This window comes from Anopheles coustani (genome assembly GCF_943734705.1).
Source record: "Anopheles coustani chromosome X unlocalized genomic scaffold, idAnoCousDA_361_x.2 X_unloc_12, whole genome shotgun sequence".
Lineage (NCBI taxonomy): Eukaryota > Metazoa > Arthropoda > Insecta > Diptera > Culicidae > Anopheles > Anopheles coustani.
This window is the reverse complement of record NW_026525071.1, coordinates 410,649-425,000: the sequence shown is the minus strand read 5'-3', so window position 1 is coordinate 425,000 and position 14,352 is coordinate 410,649. Positions and strand designations below refer to the sequence as shown.

Below are 14,352 nucleotides of genomic sequence, written 5' to 3'. Positions count from 1 at the left end.
TCAATGTTCATGTGTCCTGCAGTTCACATTATGACGCGCAGTTAGCTGCGGTCTTCATCGATCCATGAGCCGAGTGATCCACTGCCGAGGGTGACTAACTTGCGTAAGCCGCCGCTGTGCGCGTATACCCGTTCCCCGTAGGGAGGAGCAAGCCGCCGCTTAGAGACGAAGCATAAAGTGTCCTCATTCCACATAGGGCAAGCTGGATTAATCCATTTTACCCAGGACGGCCGAAGCGGCGTGGACCAGGGGAGAACTGAACCTTATACTTCACACCACAGTAAGTCTACGTGTCCTCTTCCACATAGGGCAAGCTAGAACTAACTATCTTACCCAGGACTGCCGAAGCAGCGTGGACCAGGGGAGGAACACACTTTTCATGGAAACGTAAGGCATCCATGACTGCCATAACGTAAGCCGCCGCTGTGCGCGTATACCCGTTCCCCGTAGGGAGGAGCAAGCCGCCGCTTAGAGACGAAGCATAAAGTGTCCTCATTCCACATAGGGCAAGCTGGATGAATCCATTTTACCCAGGACGGCCGAAGCGGCGTGGACCAGGGGAGAACTGAACCTTATACTTCACACCACAGTAAGTCTACGTGTCCTCTTCCACATAGGGCAAGCTAGAACTAACTATCTTACCCAGGACTGCCGAAGCAGCGTGGACCAGGGGAGGAACACACTTTTCATAGAAACGTAAGGCATCCATGACTGCCATAGTGCGTAAGCCGCCGCTGTGCGCGTAAACCCGTTCCCCGTAGGGAGGAGTCAAGCCGCCGCTTAGAGACGAAGTATCAAGTGTCCTCTTCCACATAGGGCAAGCTAGAATTAACTATCTTACCCAGGACCGCCGAAGCAGCGTGGACCAGGGGAGAACTGAACTTTATACTTCACACCACAGTATTGAGTAATGTGCCCTCTTCCACATAGAGCAAGCTGGAATGTTCCATTTTACCCAGGACGGCCGAAGCGGCGTGGACCAGTGGAGGACTACACAATCATGAGGTTTGATATCGACTTGTGTGTTTCAATAGGGTACCGATGGTATGTTTTGAACCGATTTGATTTAGCCATTCTGAAGTCATCACTTGGTTGAAGCGCTGAACTAGGGCGAGTCTATCGTTTACTTTGCATTGGGATATTATACGTTGCATGCTCTACTAGGTTAATGTCATAGGGTTGGCTATCGAGCATGCCCAAGTGATGACTTGATTGTGTGCTTGCTTGAATTCTTCACATTTCATACCATCGGTTAGTTGTCGAATCATTCCTCGATCATAACCTTCGTTCTTGGTTCATGTATGCTCTCTTCCACATAGGGCAAGCTAGAATTAACTATCTTACTCAGGACCGCCGAAGCAGCGTGGACCAGGGGAGAACTATACTTTGTCTTGTATGCCCTCTTCCACATAGGGCAAGCTAGAATGAACTATCTTACCCAGGACCGCCGAAGCAGCGTGGACCAGTGGAGGACTATACTTTGTTCATAACACCACAGTATTAAGTATGGTGTCCTCTTCCACATAGGGCAAGCTAGAACTAACTATCTTACCCAGGACCGCCGAAGCAGTGTGGACCAGGGGAGGACTCTATACTTTATACTTCACACACTAGCCATACTGAAGTCATCACTTGGTTGAAGCGTTGAACTACGGCGGGGTAATCGTTTACAGGTTATAATCATATAGCTGCATGCTCATTAGTAGACAATGGAATATTGTATGGCAATATGAGCATGCCCAAGTGATGACTTTGTTTCAAGCTCAACAGGTAGGGTATTGAGTCCTCTTCCACATAGGGCAAGCTAGAATGAACTATCTTACCCAGGACCGCCGGAGCAGCGTGGACCAGTGGAGGACTCTATACTTTATACTTCACACCACAGTATTGAGTACGTCTTGCATAAAGCCCCTAATGAGAACCACGAGGGCTCTCTCAATGTAGAACCACGAGGGCTCTAGTACCGATTCTCTCGGTACGGCTTGGTCCGTGTTCCTTTATGCTTGTACTCAAAGTATTAAGTATTATGTCCTCTTCCACATAGGGCAAGCTAGAATTAACTATCTTACCCAGGACTGCAAAGCAGCGTGGACCAGATGAGGACTATACTTTATACTTCACACACTAGCCATACTGAAGTCATCACTTGGTGGGGGTGAACTACGGCGGTATCAATCGTTTTGGTTCGGTCTATATAGGGTCGCTTGCATGCTCATTCGAATATAATGTAATTGTGTATGGCAATATGAGCATGCCCAAGTGATGACTTTGTTTCAAGCTCAACAGGTAGGGTATTGAGTCCTCTTCCACATAGGGCAAGCTAGAATGAACTATCTTACCCAGGACCGCCGGAGCAGCGTGGACCAGTGGAGGACTCTATACTTTATACTTCACACCACAGTATTGAGTACTTCTTGCATAAAGCCCCTAATGAGAACCACGAGGGCTCTCTCAATGTAGAACCACGAGGGCTCTAGTACCGATTCTCTCGGTACGGCTTGGTCCGTGTTCCTTTATGCTTGTACTCGCGGAAAGTCTCAACCCGGAGGTCTTGACTTTGGTTGTCATAGTTGGACTACGACGGGGCATCCGACCATTGCTGACCGAACACCCCTGACTCACCATCTTTCGGGTAGGCGGTGCGCGCACCTCCGACGCGGAAGTCTCAACCCGGAGGTCTTGACTTTGTATTGTCATAGTTGGACTACGACGGGGTATCCGACTCATCGAATACCCCAGAAGCACACCATCTTTCGGGTAGGCGGTACGCGTACCTCCGGACGCGGAAGGTCTCAACCCGGAGGTCTTGACTTTGGTTGTCATAGTTGGACTACGACGGGGCATCCGACCATTGCTGACCGAACACCCCTGATTCATCATCTTTCGGGTAGGCGGTGCGCGCACCTCCGACGCGGAAGTCTCAACCCGGAGGTCTTGACTTTGACTGTCATAGTTGGACTACGACGGGGTATCCGACTCATCGAATACCCCAGAAGCTCACCATCTTTCGGGTAGGCGGTACGCGTACCTCCGGACGCGGAAAGTCTCAACCCGGAGGTCTTGACTTTGTATTGTCATAGTTGGACTACGACGGGGTATCCGACTCATCGAATACCCCAGAAGCACACCATCTTTCGGGTAGGCGGTACGCGTACCTCCGGACGCGGAAAGTCTCAACCCGGAGGTCTTGACTTTGATTGTCATAGTTAGACTACGACGGGGCATTCGACCATTGCTGATCGAACACCCCTGATTCACCATCTTTCGGATAGGAGGTGCGCCCACCTCCGACGCGGAAGTCTCAACCCGGAGGTTCGGACTTTGAGTTTTTCCCATTTAAAAGTTTTTCTCTTAGCCATACTGAAGTCATCACTTGGTGAACGATTGAACTAGGGCGGGTTAATCGTTTATAGGTATCATGTGGTTTGCATGCTCTCTTAGGTTAAGGTCATGTGGTTGGCTATCGAGCATGCCCAAGTGATGACTTTGTTTCACGCTTGCTTGATTTCTTCATGATTCCCTGTTATATAGTGTAATCATTCGAGAACAGGGAATCTTTGGTTTTGCTCAACAGGTATTGGATGTCAACTTGGTATCTAGATCGCATTAAGTCTCAACCCTTAGGTTCGGACTTGTATAGTGACATCTTGTGACGGTCTTGAGTCTCAACCCGCAGGTTCGGACTACTTAGTGTTTGATCGAATATAATATGGCAACTTGTGCCTAAGTCTCAACCCTCAGGTTCGGACTTCTGTTTATTTGGCCAATGTATGTATAAGGCAACTTGTGCCTAAGTCTCAACCCGCAGGTTCGGACTTGTGTATTTGTTCGAAGTCATGTATAAGGCAACGTGTGCCTAAGTCTCAACCCGCAGGTTCGGACTTGTTAGTGTTTCGTCAACTTTCATATGGCAACTTGTGCCTAAGTCTCAACCCGCAGGTTCGGACTTCATAGTGTTTCGTCAACTTTCATATGGCAACTTGTGCCGAAGTCTCAACCCGCAGGTTCGGACTTCTAACGTGTTTCGTCAACTATCATATGGCAACTTGTGCCGAAGTCTCAACCCGCAGGTTCGGACTTCTAACGTGTTTCGTCAACTATCATATGGCAACTTGTGCCGAAGTCTCAACCCGCAGGTTCGGACTTCTGGAAGGATCACTTGGCCACTAATGATCCTTCCGCAGGTTCACCTACGGAAACCTTGTTACGACTTTTACTTCCTCTAAATCATCAAGTTCGGTCAACTTCGATAAAGCAGACGCGGTTCACGAGGATCCAGCGAACGATCATCTCCAAAGACCTCACTAAATAATCCATCGGTAGTAGCGACGGGCGGTGTGTACAAAGGGCAGGGACGTATTCAACGCTGGCTGATGACCAGCACTTACTAGAAGTTCCGAGTTCATATGGACCATTGCAATCCATAATCCCTACTAAGTGAGTATTTGAGTGATTTCCCGTTCCTCTCGGAATAGGAGACACGCTGCTACCCACATTGTAGCACGCGTGTAGCCCAGAACATCTAAGGGCATCACGGACCTGTTATCGCTCGATCTCATTTTGCTAAACACAAATTGTCCTGCTAAGCAGCGTACCGTAAGTGCACTTGCGCACACGAACAGCGAAGGTGTCAGGTCATACTCCACCGAAAGGTCCTAACCCGTTCCAATCGGCATCGACGCATTAACGCTGACTGCGTTCTAGTTAGCATATGTGAGTCACGTTCGTTATCGGAATTAACCAGACAAATCAATCCACGAACTAAGAACGGCCATGCACCACTACCCTTAAATTTGAGAAAGAGCTATTAATCTGTCTCACCTCCATAAGTTCGGACCTGGTAAGTTTTCCCGTGTTGAGTCAAATTGAACCGCAAGCTCCATTTCATTGTGGTGCCCTTCCGTCAATTCCTTTAAGTTTCAACTTTGCAACCATACTTCCCCCGGAACCTGACTTTGGTTTCCCGGAAGCTACTGAGAGCACCTGGTTGTAGCGTCTCCCAATTGCTAGTTGGCATCGTTTACGGTTAGAACTAGGGCGGTATCTAATCGCCTTCGATCCTCTAACTTTCGTTCTTGATTAAAGAAAGCATCCTTGACAAATGCCTTCGCTTTAGTTAGTCTTACGACGGTCTACGAATTTCACCTCTCGCGCCGTAATACTAGTGTCCCCAACTACTTCTGTTAATCATTACCTCCGGTCTGAGTACAAACCAATGAAAGATTAGACCAAGGTCGTATTCCATTATTCCATGCAAGATTATTCTAGGGCGTTTGGGCACCCTGCTTTAAGCACTCTAATTTGTTCAAGGTAAACGTGAGCGGTCGAGCTCTATGTTACACTTGCACCCGTTGAAGGGCACACCATGACACAGACTTGGTGCCCTACCACACCATTGAGTCGCAACCAGATTCCGACTTGGCCCACCGACCACGGGTTGACCGGGTCGGCGGAGCCGGACTGTGTTGGACAAGTATCAACTTCGAACGTTTTAACCGCAACAATTTTAATATACGCTAGTGGAGCTGGAATTACCGCGGCTGCTGGCACCAGACTTGCCCTCCACTTGATCCTCGTAGAAGGATTTATGCTCTACTCATTCCAATTATGAAACATCATTAAAGAGTTTCATATTGTTATTTCTCGTCACTACCTCCCCGTCCCGGGATTGGGTAATTTACGCGCCTGCTGCCTTCCTTGGATGTGGTAGCCATTTCTCAGGCTCCCTCTCCGGAATCGAACCCTGATTCCCCGTTACCCGTTGCAACCATGGTAGTCCTCTATACTACCATCCATAGTTGATAGGGCAGATATTTGCGAGATCTGTCGTCGGTGCGAGACCATACGATCAGCATCATTATCCAGACTTCAACTCAATGACACGGAGAACCCGCGATTGGTTTGACTAATAAGTGCACCAGTTCCCGCGAGGGTCCTGGCATGTTGCATGTATTAGCTCTAGATTTTCCACAGTTATCCAAGTAACTAGGTTGATGATCTCGTAAATTATAGCTGTTATACTGAGCCTTATGCGGTTTCACATTAAATCTGTTTGTACTTAGACATGCATGGCTTAACCTTTGAGACGAGCGTATATTACTGGTAGGATCAACCAGAATTCCGACTTTGCGTTCGAATGTTCATTGTCCCATTGCACCCGGAGGAGCAAACACCACGTTCTATATGTTGTCAAGTCCGGTAGCACACGGGAGGCGAGCCCCCGTGCGAACCTCATTGCCCTCGTATCACACACACACCCGATGCACCGGACAGGCACTTGAGCGGCATTCGACTCCGCTAAGCGCTCGTGCGCCCGATTGTGCATGCGCTGACGGGGCCTTCATACCCCTACCACAGCGACCTTATGCCAAACTTCCATGAATACTTAGGTGAGCTGACAAGGGCCTTCATTTCCCTACCATCAACTAAAGGACACGCTAGGCGCGTCCGATCATTGCAACTGCGGGGCTTTCATACCCCAATCACCACAGTACGCAATTCACCAGAGTTTAATCACAACCCCCCCGGACATGGCACACTATTAACTTGCAACAAAACTTAGTGTGTGCCGGGCACATCGGTTCCACAAAATCATTCCCGATGTACCCCAATTGGGGTTGTGAACGCATCCATGGTCCTCTGACACACCCAACCAAGCGTGGATACTACATACCTCAAACACCCAGTACACTAACAGACAAATCAATATATGGTTGCTTTCCCCCAGACATTTGCCAATCACTTGGCACCCGGACGGGAACTCGCTCCTGATTGCGCCAATGCCACCCATTTGCCAAGAGCGAGTTCTGTATGTAGATTTCATTTGGAAAGACAACCGTGTACTGGATATTCTATCCGACGATTACAGATGACGAGTACGAGACTCGACTACACTCACGGATAATACATTTTGGGTCGAGATTGCTTTCGGGGTTTTCGATTGGTCTTGCGCTTGTAAACGTATAACTTTGACTTGTGGTAACCTCGGTATGTTAGTCGATCACGTGGTTGTGAACTGGGTAGGGTGAGCAATCTGTTCACTTGCACTCTGGGTAGGAATAAGGTGAGCGCTATAGGTTAAGATCATTGTATGGTTCCATCGTGATGACTTTCGCTAGATAGTAGGATGTTTGGATAGTTATAACGTTTTTGGCCATTTGTTCATAGTGTTCGGTTCATTGAGGAATTCGATTGGTCTTTGCTTCACACACGTGGTCGATCACTTGGATGTGAACTAGGGTGAGATTAAGGTGTTCACTAGTGCTCTCTTTGGGTTTGGATCAGTACTGAGCACTTGATTGGTTTCGCATAATATGTATCCATAGTGATGACTCTTTCCAGCTTAAGATTTCGTTACCGGTTTCGAATCCTCCCCACGTTCGCTTTTACTTGGTTAGGTTTTCGAGTGTAGATTTGAAAGCAATCTCATGTATGTATCCCATCTGATATAAGCCACTGACAGTTCATGTCACCTCGTTCAACTCTCGCTGGGTCACAGAAGTATGTTACTGCGCCCATTATCCCTACTCGGATAGGTTCGGTTCGTTCGTTTTATACTACGGTGAGTAAACTCAATTTGTGCATCGCATAGCCATGGAAAGCAAGCTTTCGCGGGCCTCTTCGACTGTTTTGATACGAGCTGTGCCCGTGATGCTTGTCATCCCAGGATACTAGACCCCTTTGGACGACCGCATGACCATCAGAAAGTAAATTCCACGTTCGATTTGGGGTGTGAACCCCGAACATAAAGTCTTTGTGTAGAACCACGAGGGCTCTATAGTACCGATTCTCTCGGTACGCTTGGTCCGTGTTCCTTTATGTTCGTACTCTTGTGTGAATAAATCACGTTCGTTTCAGGATATTTGCTACTGTCACCGTTTGAGTACTATGGGGTTTGAACCCCTAACATAAAGTCTTAATGTAGAACCACGAGGGCTCTATAGTACCGATTCTCTCGGTACGCTTGGTCCGTGTTCCTTTATGTTTGTACTCTTGTCTGTATAAAATTCATGTTCGTTTTGGGATATTTGCTACTTTCACCAGGGCTTTATTTGAACCGATTCTCTCGGTACGCTTGGTCCGTGTTTCTTGTCATAATGTATGACCCATCAGGGTCCCGTTCTTCATACAAGTCTGCCTTGCTATTGTGGTAACTTTTTAGTGTAGTTCTGACATCCCCATTTTGGGACTTAGCCGATTTTTCATATATTTCCATATGACCCATAGGGTCCCTTTCTTCATACAAGCTTGCCTAGGGCGATCGGTCAAAACTTGTCTTACTATTCGATTGGTCTTCGCACTTTCACCCTAGGCAGTTTGCCTAGGTCTTGCTTCTTGAGGGAGTCAAAACCCGAAATAAGGGGATTGCGGATTTCAATTTTCCTCCCCTGTCTACACTACACTAACCCGCTTTTTCCGGGTCCTCACCGCCATACAACTTTGCCTAGGTCACTTGTACTCTTGACTTAGGCCATCTGACTTGGTCCGTGTTTCTTCCTAGGGTGTACCTAGGTAACTTGCCTTGCTTGATGTGGTAACTTTTTAGTGTAGTTCTGACATCCCCATTTTGGGACTTAGCCGATTTTTCATATATTTCCATATGACCCATAGGGTCCCTTTCTTCATACAAGCTTGCCTAGGGCGATCGGTCAAAACTTGTCTTACTATTCGATTGGTCTTCGCACTTTCACCCTAGGCAGTTTGCCTAGGTCTTGCTTCTTGAGGGAGTCAAAACCCGAAATAAGGGGATTGCGGATTTCAATTTTCCTCCCCTGTCTACACTACACTAACCCGCTTTTTCCGGGTCCTCACCGCCATACAACTTTGCCTAGGTCACTTGTACTCTTGACTTAGGCCATCTGACTTGGTCCGTGTTTCTTCCTAGGGTGTACCTAGGTAACTTGCCTTGCTTGATGTGGTAACTTTTTAGTGTAGTTCTGACATCCCCATTTTGGGACTTAGCCGATTTTTCATATATTTCCATATGACCCATAGGGTCCCTTTCTTCATACAAGCTTGCCTAGGGCGATCGGTCAAAACTTGTCTTACTATTCGATTGGTCTTCGCACTTTCACCCTAGGCAGTTTGCCTAGGTCTTGCTTCTTGAGGGAGTCAAAACCCGAAATAAGGGGATTGCGGATTTCAATTTTCCTCCCCTGTCTACACTACACTAACCCGCTTTTTCCGGGTCCTCACCGCCATACAACTTTGCCTAGGTCACTTGTACTCTTGACTTAGGCCATCTGACTTGGTCCGTGTTTCTTCCTAGGGTGTACCTAGGTAACTTGCCTTGCTTGATGTGGTAACTTTTTAGTGTAGTTATGACATCCCAATTTTGGGACTTAGCCGATTTTTCATATATTTCCATATGACCCATAGGGTCCCTTTCTTCATACAAGCTTGCCTAGGGCGATCGGTCAAAACTTGTCTTACTATTCGATTGGTCTTCGCACTTTCACCCTAGGCAGTTTGCCTAGGTCTTGCTTCTTGAGGGAGTCAAAACCCGAAATAAGGGGATTGCGGATTTCAATTTTCCTCCCCTGTCTACAATACACTAACCCGCTTTTTCCGGGTCCTCACCGCCATACAACTTTGCCTAGGTCACTTGTACTCTTGACTTAGGCCATCTGACTTGGTCCGTGTTTCTTCCTAGGGTGTACCTAGGTAACTTGCCTTGCTTGATGTGGTAACTTTTTAGTGTAGTTATGACATCCCAATTTTGGGACTTAGCCGATTTTTCATATATTTCCATATGACCCATAGGGTCCCTTTCTTCATACAAGCTTGCCTAGGGCGATCGGTCAAAACTTGTCTTACTATTCGATTGGTCTTCGCACTTGCACCCTAGGCACTTTGCCTAGGTCAAGCTTCTTGAAGGGGCCAAAACCCAAAATAAAGGTCTTGAGGATTTCAATTTTCCACCCCTGTCTACACTACACTAACCCGATTTTTCCGGGTCCTCACCGCCATACAACTTTGCCTAGGTCACTTGTACTCGGGACTTAGGCAATATCGCTTGGTCCGTGTTTCTTGCTAGGGTGCACCTAGGTAATTTGCCTTGCTTGATGTGGTAACATTTGAGTGTAGTTCTGACATCCCAATTTTGGGACTTAGCCGATTTTTCGTAAAATACCATATGACCCATCAGGGTCCTTTCCTTCATATAAGTTTGCCTTGCTTGATGTGGTAACATTTGAGTGTAGTTATGACATCCCAATTTTGGGACTTAGCCGATTTTTCGATCAATACCATATGACCCATCAGGGTCCTTTCCTTCATATAAGTTTGCCTTGCTTGATGTGGTAACTTTTTAGTGTAGTTATGACATCCCAATTTTGGGACTTAGCCGATTTTTCATATATTTCCATATGACCCATCAGGGTCCTTTCCTTCATATAAGTTTGCCTTGCTTGATGTGGTAACATTTGAGTGTAGTTCTGACATCCCAATTTTGGGACTTAGCCGATTTTTCATATATTTCCATATGACCCATCAGGGTCCTTTCCTTCATATAAGTTTCCCAAGACTTAGTGCTTTTTACCTTTGGACACCAATATCACCCTTACGGGTATCTTTGATCTTCGCACCTTGTATTGACCAAATGTAGGTCTCGCTATGCCGAACATATAATTGTTCCACACCAAGTCTCTATCTTGAACCATTAAGGCTCTAACTTGTACCAATTGCTTGGTACTCTTGGTCCGTGTTTCATCGCGTACTGACTTCCTGACTTGGTGCTTTTTACCTTTGGACACCAATATCACCCTTACGGGTATCTTTGATCTTCTCACTCTGTATTGACCAAATGTAGGTTTTGTAATGCCAAACATATAATTGTTCTACGCCAAGTCTCTATCTCGTACCGCCAGCTCGGTACATTCGATCAACCTGCCCTTAAGGCACCCGGGACTTAGCCATTTTTTCACATTTTTCATGATTTTGAGGTAACTTGTCTCGACTTTGTCACCTTATGTCACCAAGATCCTTTCCCTTTAGCGCTTCACTCTGTTCGTATGATATTTAGCGCTGACTATCACCTTTCTATCGCTGTGCTCAACTTCTTATTCGGTGCCATAGAGCCAGAGATATTTGGTGTATGCTGTTATAAGGGAAGTTTGTGACTTTTTCAAAGGCCCACTTTGGGACGCCCATATCTCACCTTCAGGTACCTGCGATCTTCTTGTCGTCTATGGACGAAACTTAGGTCTTGTCTTGGCCAACTTATAAATGTTCTACGGCCAAGCCGTATCTCTTACCGCCAGCCCGGTATTTTTGGACTTAGTCGGATTTTCGCTTCTCGTGGTAACAATTTCTGATTTTTGACTCACAATAACACCCGAACGACCTCATGCTAGCGCCTTGCTTGGTAGGAATAATAGTTAGCGCTGCCTTTTCTCTTTCCATCGGTACCTTGTTCGTTCCATTCCATGCCATACAGCCGAAGTTATGATGTTTCCCGTTTTTCCTATCATGTGGAGCTTATGCTCTGGGAAAACCATCTAACACCCGTACGACCCTTTTGGGTACCTCCGATCTCGACACTATGTTCGGACCAAATATAGGTTATAACATGCCCGACTTATAATTGTTCTACACCAAGTCTCTATCTCTTACCGCCAGCTCGGTATTTTACTCGTAAATCCAAATTTCACAACTTGTACTTTTTGGCCCAATGTACTCGAGTTCCAATTTTGGTAACATTTTTCGACTTTGTCGCTTTATAACTTCCAAATCATGCTAGTTAGCGCTTTGCTTTCTTCTAGTCGTATCTAGCGCTGGGTGTAACCTTTCCAAAACATATCCTAGCTTAACAATCCATGCCATACAGCCGGAGCTATATGGTGCGCAAGTCAAATCCATTTTAGCCATGTTTCATTTTTGCCAATTTTTGACCACTCGTATCACCCTTCCAGAGTGGTCCGATCTTCTTGCTTTCTATGACCGACTTTTAGGTCTTGTAAAGGCAAACTTATAAGTATTCTACGTCAACCCGCTATCTCTTACCGCCTGCTCGGTATTCTTGGTCTTGTGTGATTTTTGGCCATTTTGGTATTATTTTTCGACTTTGTCGCTTAATAACTCCGTTTTGCTCAACACTTAGCGCTTCGGTTGTTTGGGATTATAGTTAGCGCTCGGTTCGACCTTTCCAACGCTGGCCTTAGCTTGTCGATCCGTTCCATACAGCCGGAGTTATTCGCGATACCGTGTTTCAACCCATTTCTCAAGTCTCGTTTTTGCCCAACTTTGAACCAGCCATATCACCCTCTTGGGTACCTCCGATCTTCTCGCTCTATATTGGTCAAAGTTAGGTCTTGTGGTAACCTACTTATGATTGTTCTACGCCGTGTTCGTAGCTCTTAGCGTTCGCTCGCTATTTTCGATCATAAGGTGAATTTTTGCCTCTAAACCACCATTTTTCACCTTTGCCCCGTAATATGACCGACTTGCTCAATACTTAGCGCTTCGCTTGGTAGGACACATAGCTAGCGCTCGTCAAGACCTTTCCAACGCATATCTTAGCTTTCCGATCCGAGCCATACAGCCTGAGCTATAGGCGATACCGTTTTTCCCATTTTCTTGGTCACATGCACTTTAAGGTACCACTTTTTGCCTTTGACCCTTAATACCTCCTCCGGGTCACTAGAAGGCGCTCAGCTTGGTAGGAAACATAGCTAGAGCAGGCCTTCACCTTTCCAAAACTGCCTCAAGTGTACCGATCCGACATCTAGAACCAAAGTTATGGTCATTCCCATCATGCTCTACTTTCATGGTCAACCTCCACCAAGCACACCTAGGTTGGACCAACTTTCACCAGCTCATCTCGAACCCCAAATTTGCTTCGACCTACTAGATTTCCCTAGCTAAGTGGTCAAAACATCCATTACAACACGACTGGTCTTTCTGGTGGTCGACCTAGGCAACTTTGTTCGACGCCCACCACCCCATGGAATTAAAAGAGTTGGTTCAGTTAAATGTTTGGAAACTTTTTCGAGCCGGTCTAAAATACACTCATCGAATTTTTTTTTGGTCCCCACCGTCATACAAGTTTCCCTAGGTCAAGTTTTTCTTCCGGATCGGCCGCGGACCTCACTTTTCATTATCTAGGGAGGCCATAGGGCCCCAAAAGGGGTTTTTTAAAATTTTCGACACTTTCGACTTTGGTCGGATTTTTTCCGATTTTGGTCCGACCTAGGGACTTGGTGGTCCAAGGAGCCTCGGGACCAAACTTTTTTCTCAGGGGTCCCTACCTCCATACAACTTTGCCTAGGTCAATTTTTTGTTCCAAATCGATCGCGGGTTTCACTTTTCAATATCTAGGGCTCGTGTAGAGTACGAATATAGGGTTTTCTCATTTTTCGACATTTTCGACTTTTTTGGGATTTTTTCGGGTGGATCGAGCTTCGGCATAGCCATACCGTATGTGTTTCTCAACTTTTTATTTGACTAGTCGTAAGTACTCGAGTAGATGAAACTTTTTGCCGAAGACACCATGCCTCGGAAACGACTCCTTCATGCTCAAAATTTGGGCCAAAGGTGATTTTTGTTACTTTTCCTTAGGGGGCCCAACACTTCTCAGGGGACCCTACCTCCATACAACTTTGCCTAGGTCAATTTTTTGTTCCAAATCGATCGCGGGTTTCACTTTTCAATATCTGGGGCTCGTGTAGAGTACGAATATAGGGTTTTCTCATTTTTCGACATTTTCGACTTTTTTGGGATTTTTTCGGGTGTATCGAGCTTCGGCATAGCCATACCGTTTGTGTTTCTCAATTTTTTATTTGACTAGTCGTAAGTACTCGAGTAGATGAAACTTTTTGCCGAAGACACCATGCCTCGGAAACGACTCCTTCATGCTCAAAATTGGGCCCAAAGGTGATTTTTGTTACTTTTCCTTAGGGGGCCCAACACTTAGAAAATTTTCAAAATCGCGATTTTTCGATTGCGAGCTAGCGCTTTGCGGTCTTCGGCAATGTTGTAGATCTCAACGAGATAAGACTTTTTGGCCAAGGGACATTTTCCCCTCCGACCCCTCCTTCCCCCCGCAAATCGCCCCACAAAGTGCAATTTTTGCATTTTCACCTCTTTGCACGCACTGTTCGGCCCAAATGGCCACTTTCTATGGGTCTGAGCGCTTTGTGGTCTTCGGCAAACTTTTAGAGCGTACCAAGTCCTAATTATAATTGTTCCACACCACCTTCGTACCTCTTCATCCCTGGCCGCTATTCGCGTACCAAGGTAATTTTTGTTCATTTTGTCAACATTTTTCAACTTTGGCTGCTTATATCGGCCTTGCCATGAACAGATAGCGCTTCGCTGTGTTCTAACGTAAGTTAGTACTACTCATAACCTTTC

At 46.4% G+C, this 14,352-nt stretch overlaps 1 non-coding gene across 1 annotated transcript in view; it reads right to left on the bottom strand.

The window, feature by feature from the left end:
- LOC131269991 (5.8S ribosomal RNA) overlaps positions 1-93 on the bottom strand; it is a 155-nt gene extending 62 nt beyond the window's left edge. The window contains exon 1 of the ribosomal RNA XR_009179143.1: positions 1-93. This exon is cut by the window's left edge and continues 62 nt beyond it. This is a non-coding gene — a ribosomal RNA (5.8S ribosomal RNA).
- Between the last annotated feature and the right edge of the window lie 14,259 nt (positions 94-14,352).